The sequence below is a fragment of the Euprymna scolopes genome, chromosome 15 (genome assembly GCF_053919585.1).
Source record: "Euprymna scolopes isolate OS-2025 chromosome 15, ASM5391958v1, whole genome shotgun sequence".
Lineage (NCBI taxonomy): Eukaryota > Metazoa > Mollusca > Cephalopoda > Sepiida > Sepiolidae > Euprymna > Euprymna scolopes.
Window position 1 is genome coordinate 15,433,804 of NC_136496.1, and position 20,245 is coordinate 15,454,048.

Genomic DNA, 20,245 nt, shown 5'->3' on the forward strand with positions numbered 1-20,245 from the left:
AGATACATTCACACGTACACACATATACATACACACACACACATACAACACACACACACACACACATATATATATATATATATATAGATATAGTAATTTATAAAATATATATGGCGATTAATTACTAACTAGCTCTACCTACGTATTGAGCACTTTTGAATAAATACTTAAAGTTTAAGCATAAATCTATACTTTCGTATATTAATTTTATATGAGTAAATGAAGTAGTTATATATATATATATATATATATATATATATATATATATATATATATAGAGAGAGAGAGAGAGAGAGAGAGAGAGAGAGAGAGAGAAAGAGAGAAAGGAATTTTCATTGAAAAGTAAGCTTAATTCAGGAAATAATAAAGTCGTTTTTTTATTTATATTTAAATTATGTTCGAAAGCCATCTCAGGTTTGGCGAGGGTCGCAACAACAAAGACATAAATTTTTTCTGTTGTTTTTCAGGCTCTTTTCCTCTTTCGAACTTCGGGTTCGAGCCTGCCTGCCTGCTTACTACGATTTTTTTTGCTTAACACACACCTCCATACACACGTGGAAAGCCGGGCACCCGGACTAGTATATATATATATATATATATGTGTGTGTGTGTGTGTGTATGACGTATCCCCGTGCATGGTCGTGTGTAAGCGTGTGTATGTTTATATGTATACTAGCATTCTAGCATTTCATCCCGGCGTTGCCCGGATGTTTGGAGGTATATATTGAGTAAAAAAAAAATTAAACTTGCCCTTTAGTATCGCACCATAACATTTATTGTTTTGGGCTGAAATCAAGTTATTTAGTTAGATCAATGTCCAAGGAAAATATATGTTAAATTTCAATAGTTTATACCCAAAATTGGCGGAGGACTTTGGTAGAGTTCTCAAAAGCCAAATCGTTGAACTTTGACCCCTTAACTACAAAACTTCTGGCCGAAAACAGATTACAAAGATTTTCCAAAATCTCAGTACACTGTATATGAAATTTCGAGTCTGTAGACTTAACATTGACAGATTTATTGCGTAGGGGAATGTACACAGACACCCAGACACACAGATAGATACACAGACAGATTCACTTTTATAGACATACTAGCATGGGTGTCCGGCGTTGCCCGTGTTTTTGGGTGTGTATGTTGACCAAAAAAAAAAAAAGTGGTAGTAGGAAGGCAGGCTCGAACCCGTACCGCTAAGGAGGAAAACAACGGGGAAAACCCTGACCTCTTTGCTGTCACGACCACCGCCAAACCGGATGTGACTTATGTTTAAATTAAGGCAAGACAATCGAAAGGAGAGGATGACTTTAAAAAATATCTGCGAAAAAAGTTGAATGTGAAGATATTAATTTTTTAAGCCAATGTTTCGATATTTGTCGTCTGAAAGGTCGCCCTTCAAAACGATACAGTAAACGGTAAAAGCTGTCGCTTCTGTCGAAAGCTTTAAGCAAACATGCAAACATACATTCATGCATACATTTATATATTGGTAACTAAATTTTTTGACCCGAACGGATTAAAAAGCTATCTCTATCTCTGAATACCCTCTATGTGAAAATTCAAATGTTTAGACCAGAAATTATCTGAGTAATTTAGTAGAGACCGTAGAGGCCAAGTTTTTTCACTTTGACCCCTATTATGAGCCCTTAACATTTATTGTTTTGGGCTCAAATCAAGTCATTCAGTTATATCCATGTCCAAGGAACATATATCTAAAATTTCAATTGTTTAGACCCAAATCGTTAAACTTTGACCCCTTAACAGCCTAATTCCTGGCCGAAAACGGATTATAAAGATTTTCCCAAAATCTCAGTACCTTGTATATTAAATTTCGAGTCTGTACACTGAAAATTGACAGAGTTCTTTCGGTGGAAAATGTACACAGACACACAAATACACAGACACACAAACACACACGCACACACACATTCACTTTTATATATCTATAGATTTATTGTAAACTAGCATTTCTACCCGGCGTTGCCTGGGTGTTTGGAAGTGGATGGTGAGCAAAAAAAAAAAAAAAGACAAATCTCAGTACCCTGTATATCAAATTTTGAGTCTGTAGACCTACGATTGACAGAGTTATTGCGTAGGGAAAGGTACACACACAGACACACACAGGCACGTTCATTTATATATATATATATATATATATATATATAGAGAGAGAGAGAGAGAGAGAGAGAGAGAGAGAGAGAGGGGGAGATTACATGTTAATTTTGCTTGTATTATTACTGCTTGATCGTTTCTACATCCTGATTACTTTTGCGTTTCTGGCTGGAACTGGCAGATGTACTTGCTGTATTTCTCGTCTGCCCTAGAAATGTTGTTGTTTCTTGTCGAACATTTTCACTGCTTGTATAATTAATCTATCATTATAAAATTTAGAATATTTATGGTGCGTGTAAGTTGCCAATGAATGAGTTAATTTTATTTAAATTTAGATTTCGCAAAGTCTCTTATGCTATCAGAATCTCAATGTTATTTTCAGATGCCAGTGATCTTTTTTAGATTTTATAATAGATTTTTAATATCAACTAATTCATATTTTTTAATTTTAATTACTTGAAATGAAATACGATTGTCATAGCTTCATATTTTAGAATTAATATGCATTTGATTGTATATAATTTTATTGATAGTTCTTTGAAAATTATTAAGCAATTAACCAGCAATTTCTTTTTATCGTTAACACGTTTTAAACTTAATGTTTGGAAATGATAGAATAAGTATGTGAAAGTAGATAATTTGTTTTATACAGTACGGAACAACATTACAGCCTTATTTTTAAACTCTTATTGAAAAGAAATCAATTCAGGTAACTTGGTTGTGTACTAGAGTTGACATTAGTTCAATGTAGCCGACTTCAGGTTCAATCAATGCTTCTGTATGTCCGTAATTGGGAACATGCCGTTTCCACAAGTGCCGGCGGGGGCTCGGCTGATAGTAGACGGATAGCGACGATCAGAGTAGCCTTTATGTTATGGAAGGTCATGTTCGCGATGTTCTAGACGTATGATAAAACGAAATTGTTCGGGTTGTTGAGGTCGGATTAGGAGGGGGGCAATGGGTGCAAGAGTACCAAGTCGTAGCACTCATTCTGAATCCTAACCCGACGATCTCTTTGGACTTGTGGACCGGCGCGTAGTTTTGCTGCCACATATAGGTTCTGCTAATAGTCACCTGATTGCACCAGGATTTCACCACACAGTTACACACATCCAGGTATAAGACCTTATTGCAAGTTTTGGATATATCAAGGTATATAGATTTAGCTATATCTTATCTATCATATATAAGTTCATAAATGATAGTTAAAATGTCTGCAGTAGCATAGGATTGCTTAAATCCGTACTGTTAGGGAAACCTTTCGCAATTGTAAGATATAGAATGATTGGTTGATTAATTAAGGACAAAAAGATTTTAGCGAAGAGGGACAGAAAACTATTGTGATGATAATTGAGCAAAGCAGTAATTTTGGCAGAGTTATTGAATACCAGTACAACAATAGATATGTCAATATCAGGAAAACCCTACTCAGCTAAGCATTAGTTTTAGAGTTTGGAAATGACAGGAATTAGATCAGCGGAACATTTACTCATACATATTTCAGGGATGAGCTAAGGCTCACATCCCTTGGATGTGTCAAGGTTTCTTAATAATGTCGGAGGCATTAGAAGGAATGTTTTGCGGAGATACAAGTGTGGTCACTTATCCGTTAAGGAACATTTGGAAAGGAGTAACTTGATAGGTCTAACGCAGAAATCAACCCAACGTTCTCGGTTGCTATGTAGTTGAACCAACTGTTGTTAATTAGTGTGAACTTTTTTATTAACTTATATTTATCACACTTTTACGAATTTTCACAAAATAACTGTTTTATGTAACTCTATGTGTTTCCTTATAACTTCGGTATGCGATTATTGCTTGCGCTTGTTAATTTTTAACAGTTATTTCTAGTTTGTGAAAACTTTTGCTATTTATACTTGCTTGCGGTGGATGAGTCATCGAAATGCACGCTGCGTTTGTGCAATGGCGGCTGTATAAGTTGAAGGTATCCATCGAGAAATGTGTTGTTGGCTATAATAATTCTCTGTGGAAGTATGAGTTTTATCTCATTCAGCTCTTTCTTTGGCACACTGTGTATCAGGTAGAGAAATCACTATTCCAAGGACCCGGTCTTAAGTGTTAACTGATAGTTCTCAAAATATACCTTTTAAATCATTTTGACATTTTTTAGCAACATCCCTCAGCTTTCTGTAGAGAGAACTATGCTTCAAAAACGTGAACTCTAAGCTAAAATATTTAATTTCTTTTAAATTAAAGTATAATTGAAACTATATGTATTTTAGGCGTGTTACTTATTAGTAATTTGTAATCAACGCCTAAAAATATCCACATCTCTCACATGGCTATCCAAGTAGTTCTTCATTTCTATGCTAATTCAACGACTGCAAAGCGAAAGTAAATAAAACACATATCGCTTCTTCTCTTCTATTCATAGACAATCAGGTTTAATCTTTTATGAGAACCCTTCAGCAGTAAGACATCAAATTCTCACCTTTCTGACTCTTAATCTTTTCCCCAGTGTTCACAACTGGTGTTATATATATATATGTATGTATATATATATATATATATATACATATATATACATATATATATATACACATATATATACATATATATATACATACATATATATACATATATATATATACATATACATATATATGCATATATATGCATATATATGCATATATATATATATATATATATATATATATATATATATATATACAGGGTGACCCCCCAAAAAACAGAGGACATTCAATTTTTTTTATGGGCATTTAACAGTCAACGGAAAAAAAAGGCCAAATACCCTAGTGTTTTGATGTGATGTTTGAATATAATAAACTAGTAATGACCAAAATTTCATTTCATTTAGACAAAACACTAAGACACGAGACCTAATTAGAGTTGGGACTCGTTTTCTTTGCCATAAACGTTTTTGATGACTTTTATCATTTTATTAAATTTAGTTCAATAATTATGTGCATAAAATTTTCTAAATTTATGCTATCTTTTTTATTTAGTAAAAGCGTTGAAATCATCTGACATATTTTACAGTATATTTCAGAAATAAACTATTCGAGAGGAACACGTTTAACATAAGTTGTACTCCTCTCGAACAATTTGAACGGATGTTAAAGGGAATAATATAGTCTTAACTTGTTGTTTGATAATTGACTCATTTTCTATTATATACAAGTACTAGCATGGATACCTGGTGTTGCCCGGGTATTTAGAGGTGTATATTGAGCAAAAATAGTAGTAGTAGGAAGGCAGGCAGGCTCGAATAAGTACCGCAAACGAGGGAAAAGAACGGGGAAAAACCTGATGCCTTTGTGTTAAACGGTCACAGTTTTTTTTATAAATTCGACCCTCATTATGAGCCATTTACATTTATTTTTGGGGATTACAGTCAAGTTATTACGTTAGACCTATTTCCAAGTAGGCTATATCTAAAATTAAAAGTGTTTAGACCAAAAATTTTCTGAGGAATTTAGTACAGTTCTCAAAGGTGAAATCGTTGAACTTTGGGGCTTTAACAGCAAAATTTATGGCTGAAAACGGATTACAAAGATGTTTCCAAAATATCCATACCCTGTATATCAAATTTCAAGTCTGTAGACTGAAAATTGATAGAGTTATTGCGAAGGAAAATATACACAGACACACAGACAGACACAAAAACATACATACACGTTCTCTTTTATAGATATACTAGCATTTTAGCCCGGCGTTGCCCGGGTGTTTGGAGGTGTATTTTAAGCAAAATCAAAAAACAAAAAAACGCGGCCAATTCTTTTAAACTCTGACCCCTATTGTGACCTCTTAACGTTTATTGTTTTGGGCTCAAATCAAGTTATTATGTTGGATCCATGTCCAAGGAACATATATCCAAACATTCAAGTGTTTATACCAAAAATTGGCGGAGTATTTTGGTAGAGTTCTCAACGGTCAAATTGTTGAACTTTGACCTCTTGACAACCAAATTTCTGGCCGAAAACCGATCATATTAGATTTTTCCAAATCTCAATACCCTGTATATTAAATTTCGAGTACGTAGACTGAAAATTCACAGAGTTATTGCGAAGGAAAATATACACAGGCACACAGACAGACACACATACACAGACACAGAGACACGTTCACTATTATAGATATACCAGCATTTCAGCCCGGCGTTGCCCGGGTTTTTGGAGGTGTATGCTGAGAAAAAAAACGGTCAATTTTTTTTTAATTTGACCCCTATTATGGCCTCTTACAATTTATTGTTTTGGGTTCAGATCGAGTTATTAAGTTAGCTCCATCTCAAAGGTACCTATATCTAAAATTTAAATATTGGGAGGAGTTCTGAAGGGTCAACCTCTTGAATTTTGACCCCTTAAAAACCAAATTTCTAACCGAAAACGGATAACAAAATTTTTCCAAATCTCATTACACTGTATATCAAATTTCGAGACTGTAGACTGAATATTGACAGAGTTATTTTGTAGGGAAATGTACACAAACAGACACAGACACACAAACAGACAGACATTTTCACTTTTATATATATACTGGCATGGGCGTCTGGCGTTGCTCGGGTGTTTGGAGGTGTATGCTGAGCAAAAAAAAAAAAATTAAAATAAAATAAAAAACGGTCATTTTTTTCAAATTTTACCCCTATTATAACCCCTTAAAATTTATTCTTTTGGGCTCAAATCGAGTTATTAAGTTCGATCCATGTCCAAGGAACCTATATCTAAAATTTCAAGTGTTTAGAACCAAAATCCTAGGAGAAGTTCGGTAGAGTTCTCAACGGTACAACACGTCGAACTTCAACCCCTTAACAGCCAAATGCCTGGCCCAAAACCGATAACATAGATTTTCCCAAATCTCAGTACCATGTATATCAAATTTCGAGTCTGTAGACTGAAAATTAACAGAGTTATGGCGAAGGAAAGTATACACAGACACACAGACAGAGAGACACAGGGGAACACAGACACGTTCACTTTTAAAGATATAATAGCATGGGTTCCCGTCGTTGCCCGGAAATTTGGAGGTGTATATTGAGCAAAAAAAAAGCGGTCAATTTTTTTTATCATTGACACCTTTTATGATCCCTTAAAATTTATTGTCGTGGGCTCAAATAAAGTTATTAAGTTAGATCCATGTCCAAGGAACATATATCCAAAATTTCAAGTGTGTAGACCCAAAATTGTAGAAGGAGTTTGATAGAGTTCCCAAAGGTCAAATCGTTGAACTTTGACCCCTTACTAGCCAAATTTCTGGTCAATAACAGATCATATCGATTTTCCCAAATCTCAGGACCCTGTATATCAAATTTCGAGTTTGTAGACTTAAAATTGACAGAGTTATTGCGTAAGGAAATGTACACAGACACACACACATAGACAGAGACACGTTCGCTTTTACAGATATACTAGCATGGGTGCGCGGCGTTGCCCGGGTGTTTGGAGGTGTATGCTGAGCAAAAAAAAACAGTCAATGTTTTTAACTTTGACCCCTATTATGACCCCTTAAAATTTATTGTTTTGGGCTCAAATCAAATTATTATGTTAGATCCATGTCCAAGGAGCCTATATCTAAAATTTCAAGTGTTTAGACCCAAACTTTTCGGAGCAGTTTGGTAGAGTTCTCAAAGGTCAAATCGTTGAACTTTGACCCCTTAAAAGCCACATTTCTGACCGAAAACCGATCTCATCGATATTCCCAAATCTCAGTATCCTGTATGTCAAATTTCGAATATGTAGACTTAAAATTGACAGAGTTATTGCGTAGGGAAATGTACACAGACACACATGCATACACAAACAGACACGTTCACTTTTATATATAGATGTATAGATAGATAGATAGATATAGATTAGAATATGCATCCGGCGTTATCCGATATTAAATGTTAAATTCCTTTAAAAAGTGAAGTAAAAATCGGAAAGAAATTAGAAATGTGCATGCGAGTAGTATGTTTTTCTAAACAGTTCATTTATTGTAAGTAAAACAAAATAGTATACTCGGGCTGGGATCGAAACAAAAACTTAAAGATATTAAAACAAGTATGGCCAACTTGCCACGATCTTACAATAAGTGTGTTAAGACCTATCGTATTCTAGGGCAATTGCGCCAAATCCGGAACTAATTGTTCCAACAAAAAAAAAGTGCTCTTTATATGCGTGGTTGCTAAAATGTCACTTTTAGCTAGTTAGCACAATTATCCCGGACTTGGAATATTTACCCCAAAATGCGGTACTTATTTTTGACATGTGGAAGATGTAATATCAATGATTCGCGAATGTTCATTCGCAGTCCAGAAACTTTTTACAAACAGCTAAAAATTCGATAATTTTTATATTTTGACCTTTTGATATCTCTTTACTTCCGAGGAAAACCGATTAAAATTTTCCGCACGCCCATATAGCCTCTGTATCAAATTTCAGGTTTGTTGATCAAAACTCCGTTGAGTATATCGGTTGAGAGTTGCCCTCACACACATACTAGTTTTTATAGACATATAGATATTATACACTTCTTACATTAACAAGATTCCTGGAATTTCTGTTTTTCGTTAAAAGATGTTAAACTCAATAGATTTTGTACAAAGTTCGAATAGGGATTGACGTCATAGTCTAATACCATAATAGCTTTATCATGTATATACTTTGAAAACAATAAATCCACATTAATACGCTGTTTTTTCTGTTTTTTTTTACATAGGCATCATAACACTTATCAAGGCTCAGAGGCTACTCGAGGATAAGAGATAAAGAGTGTGCAGTATTCAATTGGAAAATATAATAATCGTTTGTAATGAAAATTTGGTAAATTTGTTAACTTAAGTGGAACGGCTCACAATAACTTCTCTACGTTGGACTTGAAGACAACCATATTTTAGTAAGCTGGAAAGATAGCAAACGGAAGACAGTTCCACAGGCGTGCAGTTCTAAGACAGAAACTTTGTTCATGGAATCTACGTTTCGGTTTAGGCACAGATAAAGAGGGGGTGAAATTATTGATAGTGTTTAAACGAGTGTTTCTCGTGAAAGTTTGCCGAGGGGTGGGGACCATAGATTGGAGTTCAGACGAGCACTTGCCATGAAAATCACGATAATGCAGAGACAGACTCGCAACATCCCTTCAGTGAGAAAGAGTTTGCAGGGAAGATAAAAGGGCATCCCCTACGAGGTTACGAAGTTTTAACTCTATCAAGGCAGGATAAATGATTTCTATCAGCTCTGTCCGAGCTTTAGATTTTGCTTATTTGATTTGTATTTTTTATCATGCCTCAATCGTTTAACTATCAGAATATTTCTTTCTTCCTTTCATCGTATATTGAATCAACCATTTTTTATTTTTAATCATCTTACAAAAACAGTGATGATAATTGCTTCATGTTGCCTTGTAATATGCCTTCTTAAACACAATGATCACACATGCTTATTTTAGTGGAAGCAAACAAGTTCTTAACGTTTGTGTTGTCATCGTTCTTCATATATATAAGAGGGATCATCATCTTTATTAATGCATAAAACACCCGAATAATTCCTCGAATCTATAAATGTCCAACTAAAATTTAGATAAAGTGTTTTCATTTCCGATCTAAGTGTTCATGAGTTGTTTAGTATTTTTTATATAGTATATTCATTTCGTATATGTATTCAGTACATTAGAACATTACTTGGAAAGTTTCCATTTTGTTCCAGCATCATGATTGATAACTTTTGTATAGTTTGATAAAATTGTTGTTCCTATCTATGCCATTCTACGAGAATCCATAGGCGTTACCCTATTCGAAGGCGTTTCCATTCAAACGCGCACATATTGCAACTGCTATCGCAATTTCATTACTACTGTATCGACGAATATCTCAGGTTCCGTTGAGAAATATAGACGCAAGGATATCTGGGAGAATATTTTTCCATGAAACTTCTTTCTAAATTCCATCTATTCATGATTACTGTTACTTCATAAAGGATACGTTTTGTCAGTCAGGTTGCTATTATACAACGCTGAACAACACTTTTAATAATTTCTTTTATAACTTGATAAAACTGTGTCAGTCCGTATGATATCACGTAACCAGGAATAGCGTAACACATTTATTAACTTTTAAACGTTTAAAAGAAAAGAGAAAAGACAGCACATACTACAACCTAAAAGTATATGAACACAAAATGTAAAAAAAAAAAAAAAAACGAAAAAAATATTTTTTTTTTAAAATGACGAATCATTACGAATAAATGACTTAATTTAATCACAAGTGAAATCTTTTCATGTGAATAAGAACGGCTTGGACAACAATTTAAGATCGTAAGTATTTTTGCTTGTTTTTTTTTTATTAAATTTTAATTAAAATTATGAATGTGTTAGCAACGCGCACTAGTCTATGAAGAAAAAAAATAAAAATAAAATCGCAATGAATTTTCCCACGGATAATCAAGCAGAATTTTCCGAGAAACCACGGAAATATATCAATTAGATAGTCCTTGAACGAGGAACTGTCTACCCTCTCGGGAATTATGGCTGCAGCAATAGTCTGCAGGTTTGTTAATGTATGTGCTTATATATATATATATATATATATATATATATATATATATATATATATATATATATATATATAAAATAAATTAAAAAAGTCAATTAAATTTACCAAAATAATCCAAGATCGTAAAACTAAAGTATATTATAAATATTAAAGAATTATTATTTATAAAGTAATCTCGACCAGACGCAAAACCTCGATAAAGCCAAATAGGAGATAGAGCTTATACTAGGACTAGGAGTAAGTGTTTCCTCTTCAGATTAAATATATTTTTAACTATTTTTCAAAGTGTTTCTTAACGTGTTTTATTAACTTATTGCTCTTACTCTTATATATATATATATATATCTACATATATATACATATATACATATATATACATATATATATACTTCATTTAATCACATAAATTAATATACGAGGATTTTATTTTATGCGTAAATTTTCAGTATTTACTTCGACTGTGCTCAATACGTATGCATGGCGAGGTAGTAAGTTATGAAAATATATATGGTAGTTTAGCTACACAAAATACCACAGGTTTCATTCTCGCGAGAATTCGTCAGGCATAAACCTAACTTACTATATATATATACACGCACGCACACACACAGACATATATATATATATATATATATATATATATATATATAGAGAGAGAGAGAGAGAGGGAGAGAGAGAGAAAGAGAGGATGAGAGAAGAGAGAGATCGATCCACATAGGTTTTCCATGTGTCTAGACAAAACAGAGACCAGGATCAAATCGTCAACCACAAACTTGATATTCTACAGTTTTACCCAACAGTCTACAGAATGCGTGTATATATATATATATATATATATATATATATATATATATATATATATATGCGTATATATATATATATATATATATATATATGCGTGTATTTATACATATATTAATATAAGTTTTGGTATTTTATATATTTTTATGTACACGTTTTACTCTCGGAAAAAACTGACAGATCATTATAGAATTTACTATAAATCTGTTACGCATAAAATTCTTAAATGCGGCTTATAGTTAATTAAATTTAGTTTTATCAATTAATTTATATTTGCAAAGATTATTTTGAGTCATTTTATTTTGAACTTTTTTAGAAGCAGTTCTATAATCGTTGTTGAAAATTGGGTTATCCTGAAAAAAATAATTTGTTTTAGCGAATTTAATTTTTTTTCTCCCCCATTTGTTATATTGGTATTTGAGCGGAGAATCTAACATTTCTTTTCATTTTGAGAATTTGTTTTAATTTTTAATTACTAACACAGCGGAGAATTTAACTTTTTTTTCTCCCATTTCTTATTTTGAGCGGAGAATTTATTTTATTTTCATTTTGAGCTCTTTTTCCGATCCGGCGTTACCTTTTATAGGTACTCCTGCAGTCCTGCACTTTACGACCCGAGCTATTTTTAACGCTATTATTTAGAAACCTATTATTTAACATGGACAAGGGAGGGTGTATTGTAACTATTCTGTACTTTCACCTAACAATTCAATTAAAAAAAAAAGGTAAACATGAAGAATTACTCCATCCTCAAATTCCTTTAAAATTACCACTCTTAAAGGTTTTCGTGGTCGCTGAAAATGAAAATAACGTTTAAAATCGAGTGGTTTCCAAAATTGAATTTACTTGTAAACTGGTTTATTAATTGTAGAAAACAAAAACAAACGGAAGAAAAAAGGAGCTCAAAATGAAAGAAAAATAAAACAAATTATTTTTACAATTATAGCCATCCGTATTATAAGATTTGTGTGACGTCACTTCCAATGTAAATAAAGAAGTGCGGAGCGTCAGAATTATTTTAGATGTACATGAATTTTTATGTATTGGTATTGGGCAGCAGCGTTGCCTCCGTTCAGTCCCGAAAGGCAAAGGATACCCCCAGTAGGGGCAACTGCGCATGTAATTGTATGGCAAGGGTTGCCCAGTCTTCAACCATACCTCTCCTGAATCAGCGCTGCTTGAGTCCAATGGTAAGGAGAAGACCAGGACGACTAGAAACAATGGCGAGAACAGCAGAGAGTACATATAGCACCTGGAAGTCCCAAATGGTCACCCATGTGGTACTGACCAGGCTCATCATTGCTTAACTTCGGTGATCTGACGAGAACCGGTATGTCAAACGTGATCATGCCGTATGTCACGTGAACCAAATTAGAAGTCGAATGCTTTGTCTAAACATTTATGCGTTTCAGAATCAAAATTAAGTAATAAAAGTTGATCAAATTTAGAATCAAATGTTTCTATGCCTTTTTTTTTTCTTATTTCCTTTGCTATGTATTCCGTACACAACATGAAAAAAAAAAATAATAATCGGACGACTCACCAGCACTGTGTCCTCATACATGCTGTGGAATCTTATTATTTTTAAGTATGAGGTGAACTACTCGCTTTAATAATCTGCAGTTTAGGAATTTTTAACTGAATTTTCAACTGAAATTACATTGATAATTTAAGATTGTATTTCTGACTGAAGAATAACCTTGAAGTTTCATATATTTATATACTAATTTTTGTAATCTATATGTCTATAAAAGTCTAAGTGTCTGTCTGATTATCTGTGTGTCTGTGTGTCTTTCTGTGTACATTACCCTACGCAATAACTCTGTCAACTTTCAGTCTACAGACTCGAAATTTGATATACAGGGACGTGAGATTTGGAAAAATCTTTGTAATTCGTTTTCGGCCAGAAATTTGTCTCTTAAGTGGTCAGAGTTACACGATTTGACCTTTGAGAACTCTACCAAACTAATCCGCCAATTTGGGTATAAACACTTGAAATTTTAGATATAGGTTCCTTGGACATGGATCTAACTTAATAACTTTATTTGAGGCTAAAACAGTAAGTGTTAACGGGTCATAATAGGGGTCAAACCAAAAAACAATTTGACCGCTGCAGTCCTTATCAAATTACTCAAACAATTTTTGGTCTAAACATTTGAAATTTTACATAAAGGGTATTCAGAGATAGGCCAATCTTTTTAATCGGCTTGGGTTGAAAATTTTAGCTACCAATATATGAATGTATATTTGCATGCCTGCCTAAAATGTTCAACAGATGCGACGAATTTTCACAAGATCTAAATCGTTTTAACGCTCAACCCTTCAGACGAAAAATATCGGATAATTGGCTAAAAACATTAATTTTTCACCCTTAACTGGACACTTTTCTACAGGGAGGGGTCGCTTTTCTCGGCGATATTTTCGAAAGTAATCCCCTCTTTTCTATTGTCTAGCCTTAATTTAAACCTATGTCACTCCCGGTTTGCCGGTGGTCGTAACAGCAAAGACGTCATGTTATAAATTACTTTTTCGTTTGTGTGTATTGATATTCATATTAAAAACCCTCTGTTAAATTTATTTAATGTATTTATTTGCTTCCCCACCAAAGCAAATTAGGCACAAGGCCGTTTTTAATGTGGGGTAAAAACCAGCTCCCCTTAAAGTAGGCAAAAGAGGGCACTGGTTACCAAAAATAATAATTGTCCAGTATTGAGGATTTCTTTTCCATTGACTCGGGCAATTACTTAAAGTGCAGCATTTTCAGACAGATACTACACTTTGATCCCGGCCCGAAGACCAAGAACAACAGAAAAAAGGCATGCCTCTTTATATATATTTATGTATACGTATATACTTTTGTTTAACAAATTTTGCCTACCAAACACCTCGTAGAGTCTTTGGTGTAAAGAGATGAACTTCATGTATGAGGTATTTTAATCCACGCAAAACTTTATAATTGGGTTTTAGCCCAGAAAAATCGCTACAAGAGTGTGAAAATTAATAAAAGATGAAATTTGCCAAGCGAAGGTCGTACGCCGGTATTATGAATGCATAACGTAGTAGCTATTGGTTCATGTTTTAATTTTTAGCCTTGCAGTAAACATGTTTTCATAGCCCAGTCGTTGACGGCAGAGGCAAAATAAACCGTGAGCTGAAAGTTTTGGTTTCGATTCTCGGTGATGGCGCATGAGTCTTTTTTTTTTCTAATACGTTTTAAATCATAACTATATATTGAATGCATTCTCTCTCTCTCTCTCTCTCTCTCTCTCTCTCTCTTTATATATATATATATATATATATATATATATATATAAACGAACGTGTCTGTGTACATTTCTCTACGCAATTACTCAATTTTTAGTCTGCAGACTCGAAATTTGATATGCAGGTTACTGAGATTTTGGGAAAATCGATGTGATCGGTTTTCGGTCAGAAATTTGGCTGTTAAGAGGTCAAAATTCAACGATTTTACATTTGAGAACTCTACCAAACTCCTCCCACAATTTGGGGGTATAAACATTTGAAATTTTAGATATAGGTTACTTGGACATGGATCTAACTTTATAACTTGATTTGAGCTTCAAAAAATAAATGTTGAAGGGCCATAATAGGGGTCGAAGTTAAAAAATTACAGCTTTTTTTTTTTGCTCGGATAAGATATATGCTACCTGATTATGGATCTAACTTGATTTGCGCCCCAAACAATAAATGTTAAGGGGTAATAATAGGGATCAAATTAAAAAAAAATTGACTGTTTTTTTTGGGGGGGGGCTAAGCATACACCTTCAAACACCCGGGCAATGCCGAGCACCCATGCTAGTATATATATAAAAGTGAACGTGTCTGTGTGTGTCTGTCTGTGTGTCTGTGTATATTTTCCGTCGCAATAACTCTGTCAATTTTCAGTCTACAGACTCGAAATGTGATATACTGGGTACTGAGATTTGGGAAAATCAATGTGATCGGTTTTCGGCCAGAAGTTTGGATGTTAAAGGTGTAAAAATTAAACGATTTGACCTTTGAGAACTCTACCAAACTCCTCTCACAATTTGTTGTCTTAACACTTGAAATTTTACACACAGATTCCTTGGACATGGATTTAAATTAATAACTCGATTCGAACCCAAAAAAAATAAATGTTAAGGGGTCATAATAGGGGTTAAATTTAAAAAAAAAGTGTCCGTTTTCGCTTTTTGCTCAGCATACACCTCAAAACACCCGGGCAACACCGAGCTGAAATGCTAGTATATATATATATATATATATATATATATATATATATATATATATACATATATATATATATTTAAATAGAATTGTAGAAGGCGCTACAATTCAGAAGTAACGGAAGACACAAGCTGAAGCAGGTGAGAAATTTTATTAATACAACTTATAAATACATGTGTACATATTCATATATTTCATATACGCAATATATTTATCTTTGCACAATAGTCACCTGGGAAAGTCGGTCTCATGGTATATCCGTGTTATATAATATTTCGAGAAAGATCTCTTCATCAGATATTTACTTGACTTTGATTAAACGTGCTGTTGTAAGCAGTAACTATACAGCAGCAAATCATCGATCGGAACTTGTAGGTAGTATATGGTTAGGGTTTTTTTTTTCAATTCTTTATTTTATATTTCTAAATTATTTATTTTTGTAATATTTTATTTATTTGTTTATTTTTATAATAGTTTATCTTTGGTTCAAACGTGTTGTTGTAAACAGTAACAGTATCGGGCTAAACAATTGTCCGGAACTTGTTGATGGATTTTTAATTTTATATGATTGAGTTTGTTTGTTTTTCTTTTACTTATTTTTATTTCTAATTTACTTATTTATTTAATTTATTTTTTTATAGTAGTTTATGTTTTATATTGATGAGATTTAATTAAGTAATTTATTTGTTGTTTGTGTTTCTGCGTTCTAGTTGAGAGGTGGGAGCTTAAACTTAGAATAAATCGGTTGGTAAAGGAAGTCCGTGTACATTTCCCCACACAATTACTCTGTCAATTTTCAGTCTACAGACTCGAAATTTGATATATAGGGTATTGAGATTTAGGAAGTCCTTGTTATCCGTTTTCGGCCAGAAATTTAGCTGATAAAGGATCAAAGTTCAACGATTTGACATTTGAGAACTCTACCAAACTCCTCCGACAATTTGCTATTTTAGATATAGGTTCCTTGGACATGGATCTAACTTAATAACTTGGTTTGAGCCGCAATAATAAGTGTTAAGGGGTAATAATAGGGGCCAAAGTTAAAAAAAATGACCTCTGCAGTCTCTTCCAAATTATACAGACAATTTCTGGTCTAAAGATTTGAAATTTTACATAAAGGGTATTCAGAGAAGCTTTTTAATCGATTTTGATCGAAAATTTGATCTACCAATATATGAATGTATTTATGTACGTTTGCATGTCTGCCTAAAATTTTCGACAAAGGCGACGGATTTTCACAAGATCAGTATCGTTTTGAAGCTCGACCGTTTAGACGACAAATACCGAAAAATTTGCTTAAAACATTACTTTCTTTATCCTCAACTGGGCACTTTTCTAGAGCGAGGGGTCACTTTTTCGCCGATAATTTTTAAAGTCACCTCTCTTTTCGATTGTCTAGCCTTAATTTAAACTTGCGCCACTTCCGGGTTGACGGTGGTCGTAACAGCAAAGACATCACGTTTTTCCCGTTTGTTTCCTCTTTCACTGTTCGGGTTCGAGCCTGCCTTCCTACTATCATTTTTTTTCAACACACACCAGCAAACACCCGAGCAAAGCTGGGCCCCCATGCTGGTATATTAATATATTGTATTAATAAATATTCCAATTAGGATTTAACATAATATTTCTACATCTTTTTTAGATTATTACTTATACGACCAAATGTTTGTGATTTCACGCACACACAAACACACGCACACATACACACACACAAATCTGTAGAATATAACTTCTTAGAAGAAAAGGGGCGTTACCGTTTTCGAAGGCGTTAGCATTAAAGAGTCCACTTATTACAACTGCTACAACAATTTCAGGACTATTGCTTCTGCGAATCTCTCGTGGTGCGCTGGAAATAGTCTCATCAGTTTCACCGGGGCAAAAATCGGTTTCGTCGATTTATCTTTTTCTCTCTTCTGTTCGTTCATTCTTACCCTGTCTGGATGGCAGAGTTGAACGGTTTCCTCTCGGATCGGGAATATATTACAAGGAGCATATTTTAATATGGTGAGTTCATTTAATCGTTTATCTGGTCTGATAGCATTATCGCTAGATTAGTTTATTTAAATGTTAAAGACAAAATCATAACATGAACAGTAAAAACTGAATCAGATTGGTTTGGTTGTTTTTGGTTTACGGCATATCAACCCTTTTCAGGTTATTTAATGCTGAATCCAGTTATTTTGAAGAAAATATTTTTAATAGAGTTTTTTTTTTTCAAGTCGGTTTCTGTTTAATCCATAGTTGGGACCCTAAATTGCACTACTACCTCGGGTCAGAGTGGACCTGGGAGCAATGGCAATTAAAGGGCGGCACCACACTCCACAAAGCCCGCAAGCTGGGGCTACACAATCAGATAGAGTTTAAGGTCATATCCAGGAAAAAAAAAAGAACTGAATCAGAAAATAAATGGAAACGTTAAGATTGATTAAATATGCCTCCAGAACTATAAACAAATCAGAAAATATAACAAAACAACTAATCAAAATGGGTTCTCTTATATAAAAAGATTAATCTATAAGAGAACGTTTTAATTCGTAGGGATTTTTGTGTTTTTTAATTTCAATTACGATAATGAATAATGTTTGTAAAACATACAGAAATAGGCGGTAACATTGAAAACAAACTTTAATGAAAATATAACGCTGGAAATGTAAACAAATTAGTACTTGACTGATTGTCGAATAATAGGGGAAATATTTTTACAGTACTGTTTGGCGGCAGTACCATTTATGTTCTCATACTTTTACGTGTTAACCAGTATATATATATTCCTAGGTTAGTAAACGCGTGTCAAGGCATTTACATGTCAGAACGTACATCTTAGAGGCGTGTGTGTGTGTGTATGTGTATGTGTTGCGTGTGTGTGTGTGTGTGAGTGTGTGTGTGTGTGTGTATCTATGGTTACATCGAGCTGCCGCTTATAAGTGTCTAATCTAATTTTTTTATTTGTTATTTTTAATTTTTCGTTTTTATTTTTTTAAATCCCTACCACCCTCTCTATTAATGTATTAAGTGGATTGCTACTACCACCACCTTTGGTTTTTTGAGGGTCGAAGCACGATTTTTCTTTTCTTTTTCAGTATCAAAAATGTAATTGTCTGATTTAGATGCTTGAAAATACCATAAGGTTGAAATAAATTATTGCATCGACAATTATGTAATTTCCGTGTTATAATTTTTATCTTATTGCTCTGTTTACCACATTGAGCTCTCATACCCGGATTTCCTCTGGATTTATTCCATTATAACACTATATATATATATATATATATATATATATATATATATATATATATATATATATACTAGCATGGGTTCCCGGCGTTGCACAGGTATTTGGAGGTGTATGTTGAGCAAAAAAAAAAAAAAAAAGCGGTCAATTTTTTAATACTTTGACCGCTATTATGACCCCTTAAAATTTATTGTTTTATTTATTGTTTTGGGCTCAACTCAATTTATTAAGTTAGATCCATGTTCATGTAACCTACATTTAAAATTTCAAGTGTTTAGACCGAATATTGTCGGAGGAGTTTGGTAGAGTTCTCAAAGGTCAAATCGTTGAACCATGACCCCTTAACAGCCAAATTTCTGGCCGACACCCGATAATATAGATTTTCCCAAATCTCAGTACCCTGTATATCAAGTTTCGAGTCTGTAGATTAAAAATTAACAGAGTTAATGCGTAGGGAAATGTACACAGACACACAGACACTTTCACTTTTATATCCATATGTATATGTATATATTTGAAAGTTTATTTTTGTAATATTGTTCATCTCAATGTATACCGTTCCGTTTAACGCCTCTAGACCGTTATGTTAAAAACCATTCACCGATAATTTCGAGTTAAGCTCAATATATCTATTTAATAGTGCAAAACTTTGTTGAAATTCAAAGACTTACTTTTCTTTTATATAACTTTCGTTTATTTTCTTCTGGATTTTTTTTTTCATTACGAAACAGCTGTAATGAAAAAAATCCAGAAGAAAATAAACGAAAGTTATAAAAAAGAAAAGTAAGTCTTTGAAACATATACACACACACACACACACACACACACACACACACACACACACACACATATATATATATATATATATATATATATATATATATACAGAGAGAGAGAGGGAGAGAGATGCTGACTGTTTGTTTGTAAATAAACAAGCAGCTTGTTCACTGTAAAAGCGACGGGCTAATGTATATTTGATGGACAATTGAGGAGTCGTTGACAAGCACCTATCCATTGTCCAGTAGTCAGAACTGCCGACTACCAGCACGATGATTTAGGTTCAATCCACTGCTAGGGAAATATTCTAGACTAGCCGCACTGCCGAGTAGTTATACACAATAATTCTGTCAAGTTTTAGTCTACAGACTCGAAATTTGATATGCTGGGTACTGTATAAGTGTAAATTGGCCAAACACATTAATTTCTACACCCTCAACTGGACACTTTCCTACAGAGAGGGGTCGCTTTTTTCGCCGATATTTTCGAACATTATTCCCTCTTTTCGATTGTCTAGCCTTAATTTAAACCTGTGTCACTTCCGGTTTGGCAGTGGTCATAACAGCAAAGACGCCACGTTTTTTTCTGTT

At 33.6% G+C, this 20,245-nt stretch overlaps 1 protein-coding gene and 1 pseudogene across 2 annotated transcripts in view; one reads left to right on the top strand and one right to left on the bottom strand.

The window, feature by feature from the left end:
* Nucleotides 1–9,913: 9,913 nt before the first annotated feature.
* LOC145293741 (G-protein coupled receptor 65-like) overlaps nucleotides 9,914–20,245 on the top strand; it is a 36,205-nt gene continuing 25,873 nt past the window's right edge. Inside the window, exon 1 of one of the 2 annotated variants that reach the window (XM_080140214.1) lies at nucleotides 9,914–10,380. The gene's annotated coding sequence lies outside the window, so the exon portion shown is untranslated. Of the gene's footprint in view, nucleotides 10,381–17,449; nucleotides 17,651–20,245 lie in introns of those variants that run through there. The other variant, XM_080140213.1, reaches the window with a different exon arrangement.
* LOC145294309 (5S ribosomal RNA) lies at nucleotides 12,660–12,777 on the bottom strand (annotated as a pseudogene).